Below are 13,163 nucleotides of genomic sequence, written 5' to 3'. Positions count from 1 at the left end.
CTGTATTCACACAAACACGTTTTACTGCATACACGGACGAAAGGAACAAAAACTCAAAGATAGTCCACACCTTTTAGGCAGCAATAACAAAGTTGAAGTAAGGAGCCAGGTTATTGACATGACAACACTACCACTTAATCTGACAACAGCGTCAACTTACAAGTGAGATACATATGTTGCTCCCTAGCAAAAGGATTAGTTAAGAGACCAGCAGGCACTTTTTTTTACTGCAAGTACTTAACAGAAATTTCACTCCTTTTTACATGTTCTTGAGGCTTATTATTTAGCAATTCTCCTGTCAGCCGTCTAAAATACACTGCCTCTTTGGCTGCAAAATTTAAAGTTTCATATTCTGGTTCAGCATTTGGGTTTGCGATATCGTTCAGTTTCCTGCTCTCCCAGGAAACTGTACAAAGTGATTCAAAAGTCTTGTGCCAAAGGACGAATAGGGTGAATCAGAACTCCACGAACAAAACTTTCAATGATGGTAGTATAGAAGAAAACAAGAAAAAAATGTCCGGTGAACAAGAGCTCTAAAGTCAGTATCTTTAGAGCTGTGAGCACTTCTTAAGTAAATGAGAGGCGTTTCACAGTAGCAAAGATGAACAAGTGCTTATACATAACTCATAGGGCCTGCATTTTAGAAACCATGTTTATTAGAAATTTTTTCCTATTTGGTCAATGCTTCCATCTCTGAAAAATTTCTTGGTTGAGTTCTGGTTCATTTTATTTGTCCTATGGGACATGACTTTTGAAACACCCTGTTCATTTCCTCAAAGAAAAGCACTTCCACTTTGTGACAATCTAGTACTTAAGACATGTACAAAATATGAATTAACAAAACTAGTTACATGAAGATCTTTAAAATCACTTTTTTTTAAACACTGTGTCGTAACTTATACAGGGTGGTTATTATGAAAGTACAGCTACTCACAGAAGTCCAGTGTGGACTGTAATTGTCGTACAGCATCAAATCTTTACAAATATTCTAATGTGCTGTGGCTAAGCCATGTCTCCGCAGTATCCTTTCTTTCAGGAGTGCCAGTTCTGCATGTTTCGCAGGAGAGCTTCTGTAAAGTTTGGAAGGTAGGAGACGAGGTACTGGCAGAAGTGAAGCTGTGGGTACCGGACGTGAGTCGTGCTTCGGTAGCTCAGTTGGTAGAGCACTTGCCCGCGAAAGGCAAAGGTCCCGAGTTCGAGTCTCGGTCGGGCACACAGTTTTAATCTGCCAGGAAGTTTCATATCAGCGCACACTTCGCTGCAGAGTGAAAATCTCATTCTGGAAACATCCCCCAGGCTGTGGCTAAGCCATGTCTCCGCAGTATCCTTTCTTTCAGGAGTGCTAGTTCTGCATGTTTCGCAGGAGAGCTTCTGTAAAGTTTGGAAGGTAGGAGACGAGGTACTGGCAGAAGTGAAGCTGTGGGTACCGGACGTGAGTCGTGCTTCGGTAGCTCAGTTGGTAGAGCACTTGCCCGCGAAAGGCAAAGGTCCCGAGTTCGAGTCTCGGTCGGGCACACAGTTTTAATCTGCCAGGAAGTTTCATTCTAATGTGCTAATGGACAACCGATTTACACTGGAAAAAGAAACATTAGTTCCAATTTTGGCCACCGGGTGCGAATCTGGTGGTGTGAATGCAAGAAAGATGTTTAGAAATGTTTCTATATATAACGGACAAGGAACAGGATTGGGCAAGAAAGTCAAACAAGTGAGAAAGGCGCAATGTTGATTTTATTATTAACCATCATTTACACAGGTTTTTCAATGTGGACACCGGAGACATTGACGGGGTACTGCATCCATAAAACGATGTGAACAACAGTTGCACGCAGCAGTTCAGGTGGAATATGAGCAATGTGTTCCTGTATCCTGGCCTTCAGATCACTTAGAGACCAAACGTATCCCTCGTAAACACGCTCTTTTAGATATCCGCAGAGCCTAAAGTCAGATGGCTTCAGACTAGATGATCTTGCAGGCCATGCATCTGTAAAACCTCTGGAGATAACACGTTTGTGGGAGGTTGCATTAAGCAGAGCTTCCACTGGGCATGTGACACGAGGTGTTGCTCCATCTTTCTGTACTCTTCCGAATCAGGAATCACAGGATGTACAAGGAGTTCTCAATAGCGTGCAGACATCACGGTACGCTTAACAGTCCCTCTGGGTGTATTCTCTTCAAAGAAGAACAGACTGAGAATATATGCGCTTGTGAATCCGCACCACACAGTCACATATGACGAGTACAATGGCCCTTCGTACACAACACTGTACCCTAAATTTGGGAGATACATGTTTTCACTGCATCCCATAGTGTAAATGTGCCTCGTTACTCCATTGATTATTGCCTGTTTACATGACATCAACGTCAATCTGTGTCAGACAACAATGAGCAAATTCAGAATGTCGCTGAAGATCATGAGATTTCAGATTCTGCACCGTCTGAATCTTGTACAGGACCAGTGTAGTACAGGCCGCAAAACTTTCCACAATGTTGACCATGGGATGGACAATTCTTGTGACACTGCTCGACCACTAGCACTATCCGGGGCATGTGCTGCCCATAAGCCCCCCCCCCCCCCCCCATGGGCAGTTAAAGCAACAGCAACCTTGGCAATAACTTTCGCTGAGATAGAACGTCTTCCTCTTCCAGTTGCCACACCAAGCTCACACATGTTTTCAAATTTCATTATCATCTTCTTAAACGATTTAATGACATCGGACCTGTCCTCAGACCTTTCAGTTTGTGTTACTCTCTCAATGCAGCACTTTAGTCGCTGACGATTACATAAAACATTTCCACTAACAGCACACTGTCTATATTCTCGACAGCCATATTGTTCACTCACGTTGTAGCTTGTCACATGGCAGTGTGAATGTAATATCAACGTACAAACAGTATAGAGTGCCAGATTTGCACCTGGTGGACACAACTGGAACTATTTTTTTCGGTGTACTTCGGTTCCGCATTAACACATTAGCATATCTATCAAATTTCGCTGCCATACGATAATTAGAGCCCACACTGGTCCTCCATGAGTAACTGTACTTTAATTCTAAGCATTCGTAATACTACTGACAAATGAAGGAATCTTTTTGCTGCCTTCCAATGTAAACTAGTAAACTTACAAACATATTTGCTTAAAATATTTTCTTCACAAGATATGTCAGGTTTTGCATTAGTACTGATATGCGGCAAACATCCCTCTACTTCCTGACATGGCACTTCAACTTTATCACCTTTCACATCTCAAAGCCTTAATCCTACTCCCATTGATGTTCCTACAGGAGTACAATCAAACATATTAACAAGTTTCAGCATATCTGCAGTATAGCCCTTCTGGTCAAGTTTTAAATTACATTCCTGCCAGTTTCTATTTATATACATACCTTGACAGGGCATGTCTTCTCCAAGATCTGTAACATCAAAATGCCCAAATAACCACTAACGCACATTGTCTTTCATGATACTTGTAACAAAAGACAAAATAGCCTACATACAAAAAAGGGCCATTTGCAAGATGTTTTATCTGATCATTTAATGAGCACACGATTTTCGTCAGTATTTGCAACATAACCGAGGTCTAAAAGCACACTTTTTGTTCTTTCATTCCACTGTCTAGCTGACTCTTTTAAGTCACAGATTCAAAACCATCTTGCTTCACGAGAATGGTTTTCTTCAAGTTCCCATAGAGAAAAGCGGTTTTAATATTAAAATGATTAAACTTAAGATCAAGATTTACAGCTAAATCAATGAGAGCTCAAAGAGTAATATGTTTCACAACTGGTGAAGGGTTCATCATAATCTACACCAAACTTTTAATTAAATCCCTTTGGCAAGTAGTCTAGCTACATAGAGTGCTGTACCATTTGTACTCCTTTCAGGCTAAATGTTCACTTGTTACCTACAGTACACTCTTTGGTGCGTCCACAATTGTTCTGGAAACACTATTTCCTCTTCCATGGTCTTTATCCAGTCTTCTGAGTCACTTCTCATCTTGACATTGTCCAGATTCACAGCACCTGCTCCCAAACTGGAAAAAGCACTTAGCAGATAGGTGGCATAATTCGAGTACTTAGTGTTTGGATGCATGGTCTGGCTTTCTGACTGGTTGATCTTCGTCTGAAGCATCAGGGTCTATCAGCAGCTTCAGTCTTCTCTACGTCTTCCACGAAAAGAGCATTTGTATCCTGATTCTTGGTTGGTGTCTGTGCTGTCACAGTCAACACTGCTGACTTCCTCTGTTCTTGCTGCCTCGCCCTGTTCAGCATACTGTCCAGTCATCCAGAACATACAGTAATCTTCATTTACAGCTTATGTACTGGGACTGTAAGCCATGCACTCATCCTCTAGAAAAACTACACTCCTGTCTCTTACAATTTTCCGGGGGTTCTGTGAATCTATTAGTCTATAATCCTTAGTCATTTAATCGTAACCTACAAAAACAGGTTCCTTAGCTTGGGCATCCCACTTTCTTCTATTTTGGTTTTTAAATGGTTCAGAGAAGATACTTTTCCCTTCCATAGTTCTTATGGAGTCTTACTATAAATTGCTCTATGAGCAACATGGTTCTTTACATAAACAATTGTATTGCATGCCTCTGCCCAATATTGCATAGGTAGGCCAGATTAAAATAACATACACCTTGCAATCTCACAAATTCATGTGACAGTCTTTTCCATTGCACCATTCTGTTCTGATCTATAGGGCACACTAATCTGATGCACTATCCTATTCTCCCATGAGATATTACTCAAACTCAAGAGATGACAAATTCGGTACCATTGTCTGATTTAATAGCTTTAATTTTGCACCTGCATTAGTTTCCGCCCAAATATCAGACTGACAGAAAAAATGAAAATGTTTGATCTTTAGCCTTGAGAAAATGGATGTCTGTCTGGAATAATCATTCACTGGTACATAAACACACTTAAGTATACGATGTGACATTTGCTTCCTGGTGCCATGCACATCTATATGCAACAAACCAGGCAACTCAGTTGCATATTGTCCTCCAGTCTTAGGAAATGGAAATTTAGACATCTTATGAAGGACACAATTTACACTTGTCAACAATTCAGGGTCACAACACTCCAACCTCTCGCCTCCGCTGTGTAAACATAATTTATGTCCAATGTCATCTCTAACATGATCATGTCTATGGTGCCATAAGTCTCCTATATTATTAAATTTTCTAACAGCTAGAGCATGCACATACGACAACACAGGTTCAAATTTTTTTGGTTTATAAATGCCATTTGAGTGTGATACACAAAACGTAGCTCATCTTTTACAACCATCTTTATCCAAAATAATATTTATATCTTTCTTAACCAAGGCAGGAACTGACGCTTTTTGTTTGCAGTTTTCTGATTCAAAATCTTGAAGCCATTCCTTTCTTGAACTCATGTGTGAAGATAATCCAGCATCAGTGATCCACTCATTCTGGTAAAATCCTACACACCAAGTGCACAAAATAATCACTTGTCTGTTTCCTTGGCATCCTCCTTTGATGATTCTTGGCCCCCAGGAACAATCAGTCTTAAGGTGACCATATTTCCCCATGCTCTACTGCTTGTTGGCTACTTTCAGAATATGAGTTACATAATTCTGAACATTTCCTTCAAACCTGTATAATGTAGTGTCCCACAGAGGATATCAGAGATTCACCCACCTAGTTTTACTCTTGCCAGAAAGCAGGTTTTCCAGGTTATCTAAAGCTTCCTTTGCCTTTGTTGTGCTTTCCTCATGTGCGTACAGAGATTTAACCACATGCAAAAGGTTAAATGTTCACATCTCCATGTCCTTCTGTACATTGTAACATCACTTGCACTTGTGGTGCAGACCCATAATTTTTCACACATTAGAATGGGTTTCATACCAAACTTCCATGTGTTATAATCATCTTTGGCTCTTAGTTTGTTTACCAAAAGTATCACTCATGACATAGTCACATCACTTAATACACTTGTTCAGTTATTTATATTCCCAACAGCATAACACTGCACGTATTCACTGTCCTGAGCCCAGAACCTGCTAGCAGGGTGTGGTTTTGTGATTATAAATATAAATAACAATTACATTGTTCGTGATTATTGTGTTCACACAAATGTACTACAGTGCATACACAGGCAAAAGGAACAACAACTTAAAGACAGTACACTCCTAATAGACAGGAATGCCACAGGTGAAACAATGAGCCAGGTTACCAACATAACAAGTTGAGACAATGCTGCAAGATGACATCCTTGAACCTCCAGGATGTCCTTGGTTCCATCCTATGCTTCTTCTAAAGAAGAAGAATGCCACATGGTATTTCTGCATTGGCTACCTTTGGTGGAACAAAATCATAAAGAAAGACATGTACACATTGCCATGCATTGATGACACCCTAGTCTGCTTCTAAAGAACAAAGTATGTCTAAATTATGGACGTGTTGGCAGGCTACTGGCAAATTGGAGCTGACAGGGAAAACATGGCCTTCATAACTCTTGATGACCTGTAGGAGTTCACAGTTGTGCTGTTTCGACTATACTATGCTCAAGCGGTAACTGAATATAAGATGAGCGGCTTGGTTTGACATTTGAAGTACTGAACTGCATGACAATCTCGCTGGCGAGTGTTCGGACTACAGTCCTCTGCCTGAATCCAAAATAATGCCTCTTTTTGCCCAAGAAATAAAAATCTTGTGGCACCTAGTTAATGGCGATGGAGTCGTTCCTATCCAGACAAAATAAGAGCAGCCACAGATTTTCTGACTCCCGGGCATATTTCGATGTGAAGTTTTCTCACAATTTTCTTGCACTACCGGTAATTCATTACAGACCTCCATTCATGGCATGTCCCAAGCAAGAACTACTGCAGGGGAATGCCAAATTTTCCCAGGACAAGGTGCAACAAAGCTCCTTCCTTGTCCTTAACGAAGCACTTTCATCATCCCCAGTCCTAGCATTGTATGACGAGAATGCTGGCACTAGCAGTTATATGGTGGGTGCATTTCGATTACAGCTTCAGAAAAGTTCTGAAAAGGAAAGCTTATGTTTCTATTGTACTTTTCAAATCCAAAATGAACTAATCTACACCTGAGAAAGAGTCCTTTGCAGTTATTTGGGCCATCAACAAGTTCCAGCCTATTTATTTGCAAACCATTCACTGCTGTGACAGGTCAATGGCAGTTGAGAGACATGTACCACATAAATTAATAAGTGGTGGTACTGATCTCCATGGTACACAAAACGTGTCAGATCGCTGTTGCAGAAGCAATGAAAAAAGCATGCCAAATTTAAAAGAACGCCAAATCCTCAAGATTTGCAAAGTTTTGCGGAAGTTCGAAAGATAGCGTGTATTTCAATGCGAGATGCTTTTAATAATTTCCACAGCGAAACTCTGTCTCGGAATCTGGCAGATGCGGAACACCTCCCCTCCCCCCAAATCACCTAAATGAAATTGCACACTGCCTAGCTATCATGTAGTGAAATTGAAAGATATTTTGATTTATAGTGATACGACGAAAAAGGGATACACAACAAGGTCATCGATAGTTTAAAATTATCGATAAATCGATAGCAATATCACCTATGGCTTATCCACACTTTATCCAAGACCTACTACTGCACATTGCTGGCCTAACATGAGCTCAGTTATTGTTTTGTTTATCAGTTAATTTCTTACTTGCAGTTGAATTAAAGTAAATTCGGCCGTTTATTGTTTAATTACAGGTAAGTTTGTACATGAAAGAAGAAGAAAATCAATTTCGATCCTTCATCTAGCGTTATGATACGTTAAAAATATATACTTGCTGTTGTAATACCCTAATTAACTATCTATAGCAGTTTAATGTTAGCCCTAGAGTCTTTATCTGGAATCTGAAAGAGCTTCGGAGTTGCGATATTTCAGTATTTCACAAGACAACGGAAACGGCGATCGTTGCATTCCTTTAAAAAAATTGCTTAAAATTCTATTATGAGCAACCCGAACGACAAAATATCACCGATCTGGTCATGCGGCCGGTATTCGTTTATGAAAACCAGTTCCAATACGGAACGACGGGAGGGGTTTGTGGACAGCGGAAGGGGTATGTGATGACAGCACATTCTATAGTTCGTTCGTTTCGACAAGATTTTTTTATTTTTTCAGAGGGTTGCTCCGATTCGTGCGAGCCTACTGCGCCCTGCATCCCTGCCCTCGCCCCCGCCTCCTCCCCTTTCGTCCATAATCTATTAACGCTCTTGTAACACTATAATAACTGAAGCGTTTTCATATGTTCTGTTTTTTTAACTCTAATGGTTTTAAGTTGCAGAAAAAAATATACAAAAAGTATTTATTTCGTTACTTTCGCACCAGTAAATTGAATCGGGGAATAGATAGTTATTTCTTGGGCGGATACTATTTAGTTTTTATGTTGGTTTGGGTAAGATTTCTATAGTTCAGTGATATTTACATTGGAAGACAGCTAACGATCACCATTTTGTACTATGTATCTATGCATAAAGATGGTGCTCTTATGGAACGGTGATATATCACGTCTTCAAATTTTACTGCAAGAAAGATGTTCTGCTGTGAAATGTCTTATTCGTAACATCCTTGGAACAGTGAGTACAGCTGTCACAACTCTAACGTATTTGTAAATAACCGTCATACAAGCATAACGTATATTGTACATACAGAGGAGTTTATTAGCATGAGAAACTGTATAAACATATTATCATGGATGAACGCAAATTCATTTGTGCTGTCACATACATTAAAAACCCAGTTGAAATCATTGTGTGAATCAATGTTAAGATCCCATAACTGTAGCTCATAGTATTTGTGTATTCTGGTTTATTTCATAAATAAATTTGGTTGCTATAATTTTGAGTTGACTGTTGAAATAATAATTTAAAAAGATCTTAATAAATTATTGAAACTGAAGAATTTTAATGAAATGAAAGATTGTTATTTGACACTAAATTCAGGGATGCTTTGAAGTGCTGAAGGCATCTTGACTTGGTTTCAGAAATTTCGGAAATTTAAATATATGATTGTAGTAGGAGAAACATAGCTGTTGTCAAAAGAGCTTTGAACCCTGGCAATTATTGAACTGTATGAAAGCCGGCCGGAGTGGCCGAGCCGTTCTAGGCGCTACAATCTGGAACCGCGCGACCGTTACGATCGCAGGTTCGAATCCTGCCTCGGGCATGGATGTGTGTGATGTCCTTAGGTTCGTTAGGTTTAAGTGGTTCTAAGTTCTAGCGGACTGATGACCTTAGAAGTTAAGTCCCATAGTGCTCAGAGCCATTTGAACTATATGAAATAAAATCGTCATAATTTCTGAACGGTTTGCATTAGGATGTTCAAACAGCACGGTTGGCTGCAGGGCACGATGGGAATTAGTACGTGCATGTGCACGCAACTTGTTGTTGTCGGCCATTTTCACGTGAAAATGTTCGTCAATAAGCAAAATTGGTTCGTTTTGGGCACTGAGAATCCGCGTGTCGCGATCGAGAGGTCTCTTCTCGCTCAACAGGTGTCTGTGTGGTGTGCAATGTCCAGTCATGGAATACTCGGTGCTATGCAGGCTGAGTCACCCAACGTTACCGCTGGATATATTTCGTAAACCACATCAAATACTGACGAACCGATTCCACAGACCGAACGTGAGGAGAGGGGCTAGTGTAGTTGGTTAATACAAACCATAAAAAAATGCACGGAAGTATGTTTTTAAACACAAACCTACGTTTTTTAAAAATGGAACCCCGTTAGTTTTGTTAGCACATCTGAACATATAAACAAATATGTAATCAGTGCCGTTTGTTGCATTGTAAAATGTTAATTACATCCGGAGATATTGTAACCTAAAGTTGACGCTTGAGTACCACTCCTCCGCTGTTCGTTCGTGTGTGTGTGTGTGTGTGTTGGGGTTTACGGGCGCTCAACATCGAGGTCATCAGCGCCCTGACACACATTAAAAGGAACGAATGTGGAGAGACCTAATAAAACGGAAAAACACATTCAAGGAAAACAGAAAAAGAGGGAAATTACTACATAAGAAAGTGGAAGGGAAAACATAGCAACAAGAATGACACAGGAATGTGTCATTGGCTGGCCACTTACAGAAAAGATGGGCGAGCTTGGCACACAGTGAGCAAATTAAAATCCGCTCCCTAAAATCTTTGTAAAAACATTTGACAAGGCACAGAACTTTAAAACTTTAACCACATTCGTCCGAGTGTTGCCTAAAAGAGTTGGCAGGTCCGCTGGCAAATCAGCCGAGGCCCGCTGGTCAGAAAATAAAACACAATCCAGTAAAATGTGGCTCACAGTGACCTGGACGCCGCAAGCACCACACAATGGAGGGTCTTCTCGCCGGAGCAGGAAGCCATGCGTCATAGGGCTGTGGCCTATTCGAAGCCGAGTGAGGAGAACCTCGTCCCGTCGATGGGGCTGAAAGGAGGTACACCACACACGCGTTGTGGGCTTGACTAGACGGAGCTTATTGTCAGTCACTTCCAGCCACTCATCCTCCCACCGACACATGACTCTGGAGCTCAACAGCGAGGTGAGTGCGTGCAACGGGATAGCACACTGAGATACGTGTGGATCAAGACACGCCTCCTTGGCTGCGAGATCTGCCCGTTCATTCCCAGCAATGCCGACATGCCCCGGAACACAGCAGAAAGCTACAACCTTCCCTAGTCGCTGTAGTCGGAGGAGGGCATCCTGGATGGTCTGGACTAGTTTATCCGCCGGATACAAACGGTGCAAGGATTGAAGGGCACTGAGTGAATCGGAACAGACAAGAAATTTAAGAGAGGAAGAAAGTCGCATCGGCTCCAGTGCCCGCAAGATCGCAGACAATTCTGCATCAAAGACAGTAAAAGTCTGAGGCAGGCGGACCTTGAGGACACGATCCGGAAAAACAACTGTGTTCGTTCGTGTGTATCGGAGAGCACCGAATTACGTAGGGATCCAAAGGGAACGGTGATGGACCTTAGGTACAGAAGAGACTGCAACAGCACATTACGTCCACATGCTAACATCTTTTTATTGGTCTTTTTCACTGACGCACATGTACATTACCATGAGGGGTGAGGTACACGTACACACGTGGTTTCCGTTTTCAATTACGGAGAGGAATAGAGTGTGTCCCGACATGTCAGTCCAATAGATGTTCAATGTGGTGGCCACCATTTGCTGCACACAATTGCAATCTCTGGCGTAATGAATGTCGTACACGCCGCAGTACATCTGGTGTAATGTCGCCGCAGGCTGCCACAATACGTTGTTTCATATCCTCTGGGTTTGTAGGCACATCACGGTACACATTCTCCTTTAACGTACCCCACAGAAAGAAGTCCAGAGGTGTAAGATCAGGAGAACGGGCTGGCCAATTTATGCGTCCTCTACGTCCTATGAAACGCCCGTCGAACATCCTGTCAAGGGTCAGCCTAGTGTTAATTGCGGAATGTGCAGGTGCACCATCATGCTGATACTACATACGTCGACGCGTTTCCAGTCGGACATTTTCGAGCAACGTTGGCAGATCATTCTGTAGAAACGCGATGTATGTTGCAGCTGTTTGGGCCCCTGCAATGAAGTGAGACCAATGGGGTGGTCGCCAATGATTCCGCACCATACATTTACAGTCCACGGTCGCTGTCGCTCTACCTGTCTGAGCCAGCGAGGATTGTCCACGGACCAGTAATGCATGTTCCGTAGATTCACTGCCCCGTGGTTTGTGAAACCAGCTTCATCGGTAAACGGGTAGAATTGCAACGCATTCTCTGTTAATGCCCATTGACAGAATTGCACTCGATGATTAAAGTCATCACCATGTAATTGCTGATGTAGCGACACATGAAACGTGTGAAAGCGGTGACGATGCAGTATGCGCATGACACTACTTTGACTCAGTCCACCGGCTCTCGCAATATCCCGTGTACTCATGTGTGGGTTCATGGCAACAGCAGCTAACACACCTATTGCATCCGCTTCTCCTGTGACGGGCCTGTTACGGACCCGTTTGCGTGCTACGACCATACCTGTTGCATACAGTTGGCGGTAGATGTTTTGCAATGTGCGGCACGTTGGATGCTCTCTGTCCGGGTACCGTTCTGCATACACCTTGCAGGCTTCAGCTGCATTTCGTCGACACTCGCCATAGATGAGTATCATCTCCGCCTTTTCAGAGTTGTAATACACCATGGTCACAGTTCCTACAACACTACACTATCACAGACGTCTGGTAACACGGTGTACTACAGTTGGTCTGCGTGCGGAGACGAATGCAGAATAACAATAGCAGCAAGCGCTACATGCGGACACTGCGACAGCTAGACCAAACCACAACAGTGCACTACAGCCACACTCGTAAAACGGTCGTCATCGTAAACGTGTCCCTGCAGATGCTGCTCGCCGACCGTGGCCCGTGTTTGTTACAACACGTAACTGAACGTCGGAGGTTTCAAGCGTCAACTTTAGGTTACAATATCTCCGGATGTAATTAACATTTTACAATGCAACAAACGGCACTGATTACATATTGGTTTATATGTTCAGATGTGCTAACAAAACTAACGTGGTTCCATTTAAAAAACGTAGGTTTGTGTTAAAAAACATACTTCCGTGCATTTTCGTATGGTTTGTATTAAACAATTACACTAGCCCCACTCCTCACATTCGGTCTGTGGAATCGGTTCGTCAGTATTTGATGTGGTTTACGAAATATATCCAGCGGTAACGTTAAGTGACTCACACTGTATATCTTGATGGCACAGTGACTACCGAATGGTATGTGCAGATTCTGGAAGATGATTTCATCCCTATTATCCAAAGTGTGAGGTAACGAGCGAGTTGTGGCGCCCGGCAGCAACCACGTGGTGTCGAACATTAGCTGAGCATGAGGGGTAGCCTCAGCTCGTGGTCCAGCCGCGTGGCTGGGAATTCTGTGGTAACATTGTGTCGATGAAGGAGACGTGCCGGGAGTGCCAAAGATGGCGGACTTTGTGAAACCTTAATGGCAGACATTTCACAGTTCGTATAGAAATTAATAGTAGCCAGATGAATCATGATACCTCAAAAAGAAACATGTAGATTACCATTATTTGCACGACGATTCTGATGGTGTAATCAGATTTTCAATGTCTTTATTAATTTAAAGTTTAGTATCTAACTGTAAATTATACAAG

Source organism: Schistocerca americana, chromosome 2, assembly GCF_021461395.2.
Source record: "Schistocerca americana isolate TAMUIC-IGC-003095 chromosome 2, iqSchAmer2.1, whole genome shotgun sequence".
In the NCBI taxonomy this organism is placed as follows: domain Eukaryota; kingdom Metazoa; phylum Arthropoda; class Insecta; order Orthoptera; family Acrididae; genus Schistocerca; species Schistocerca americana.
Note: the sequence above shows the minus strand (reverse complement) of the source record.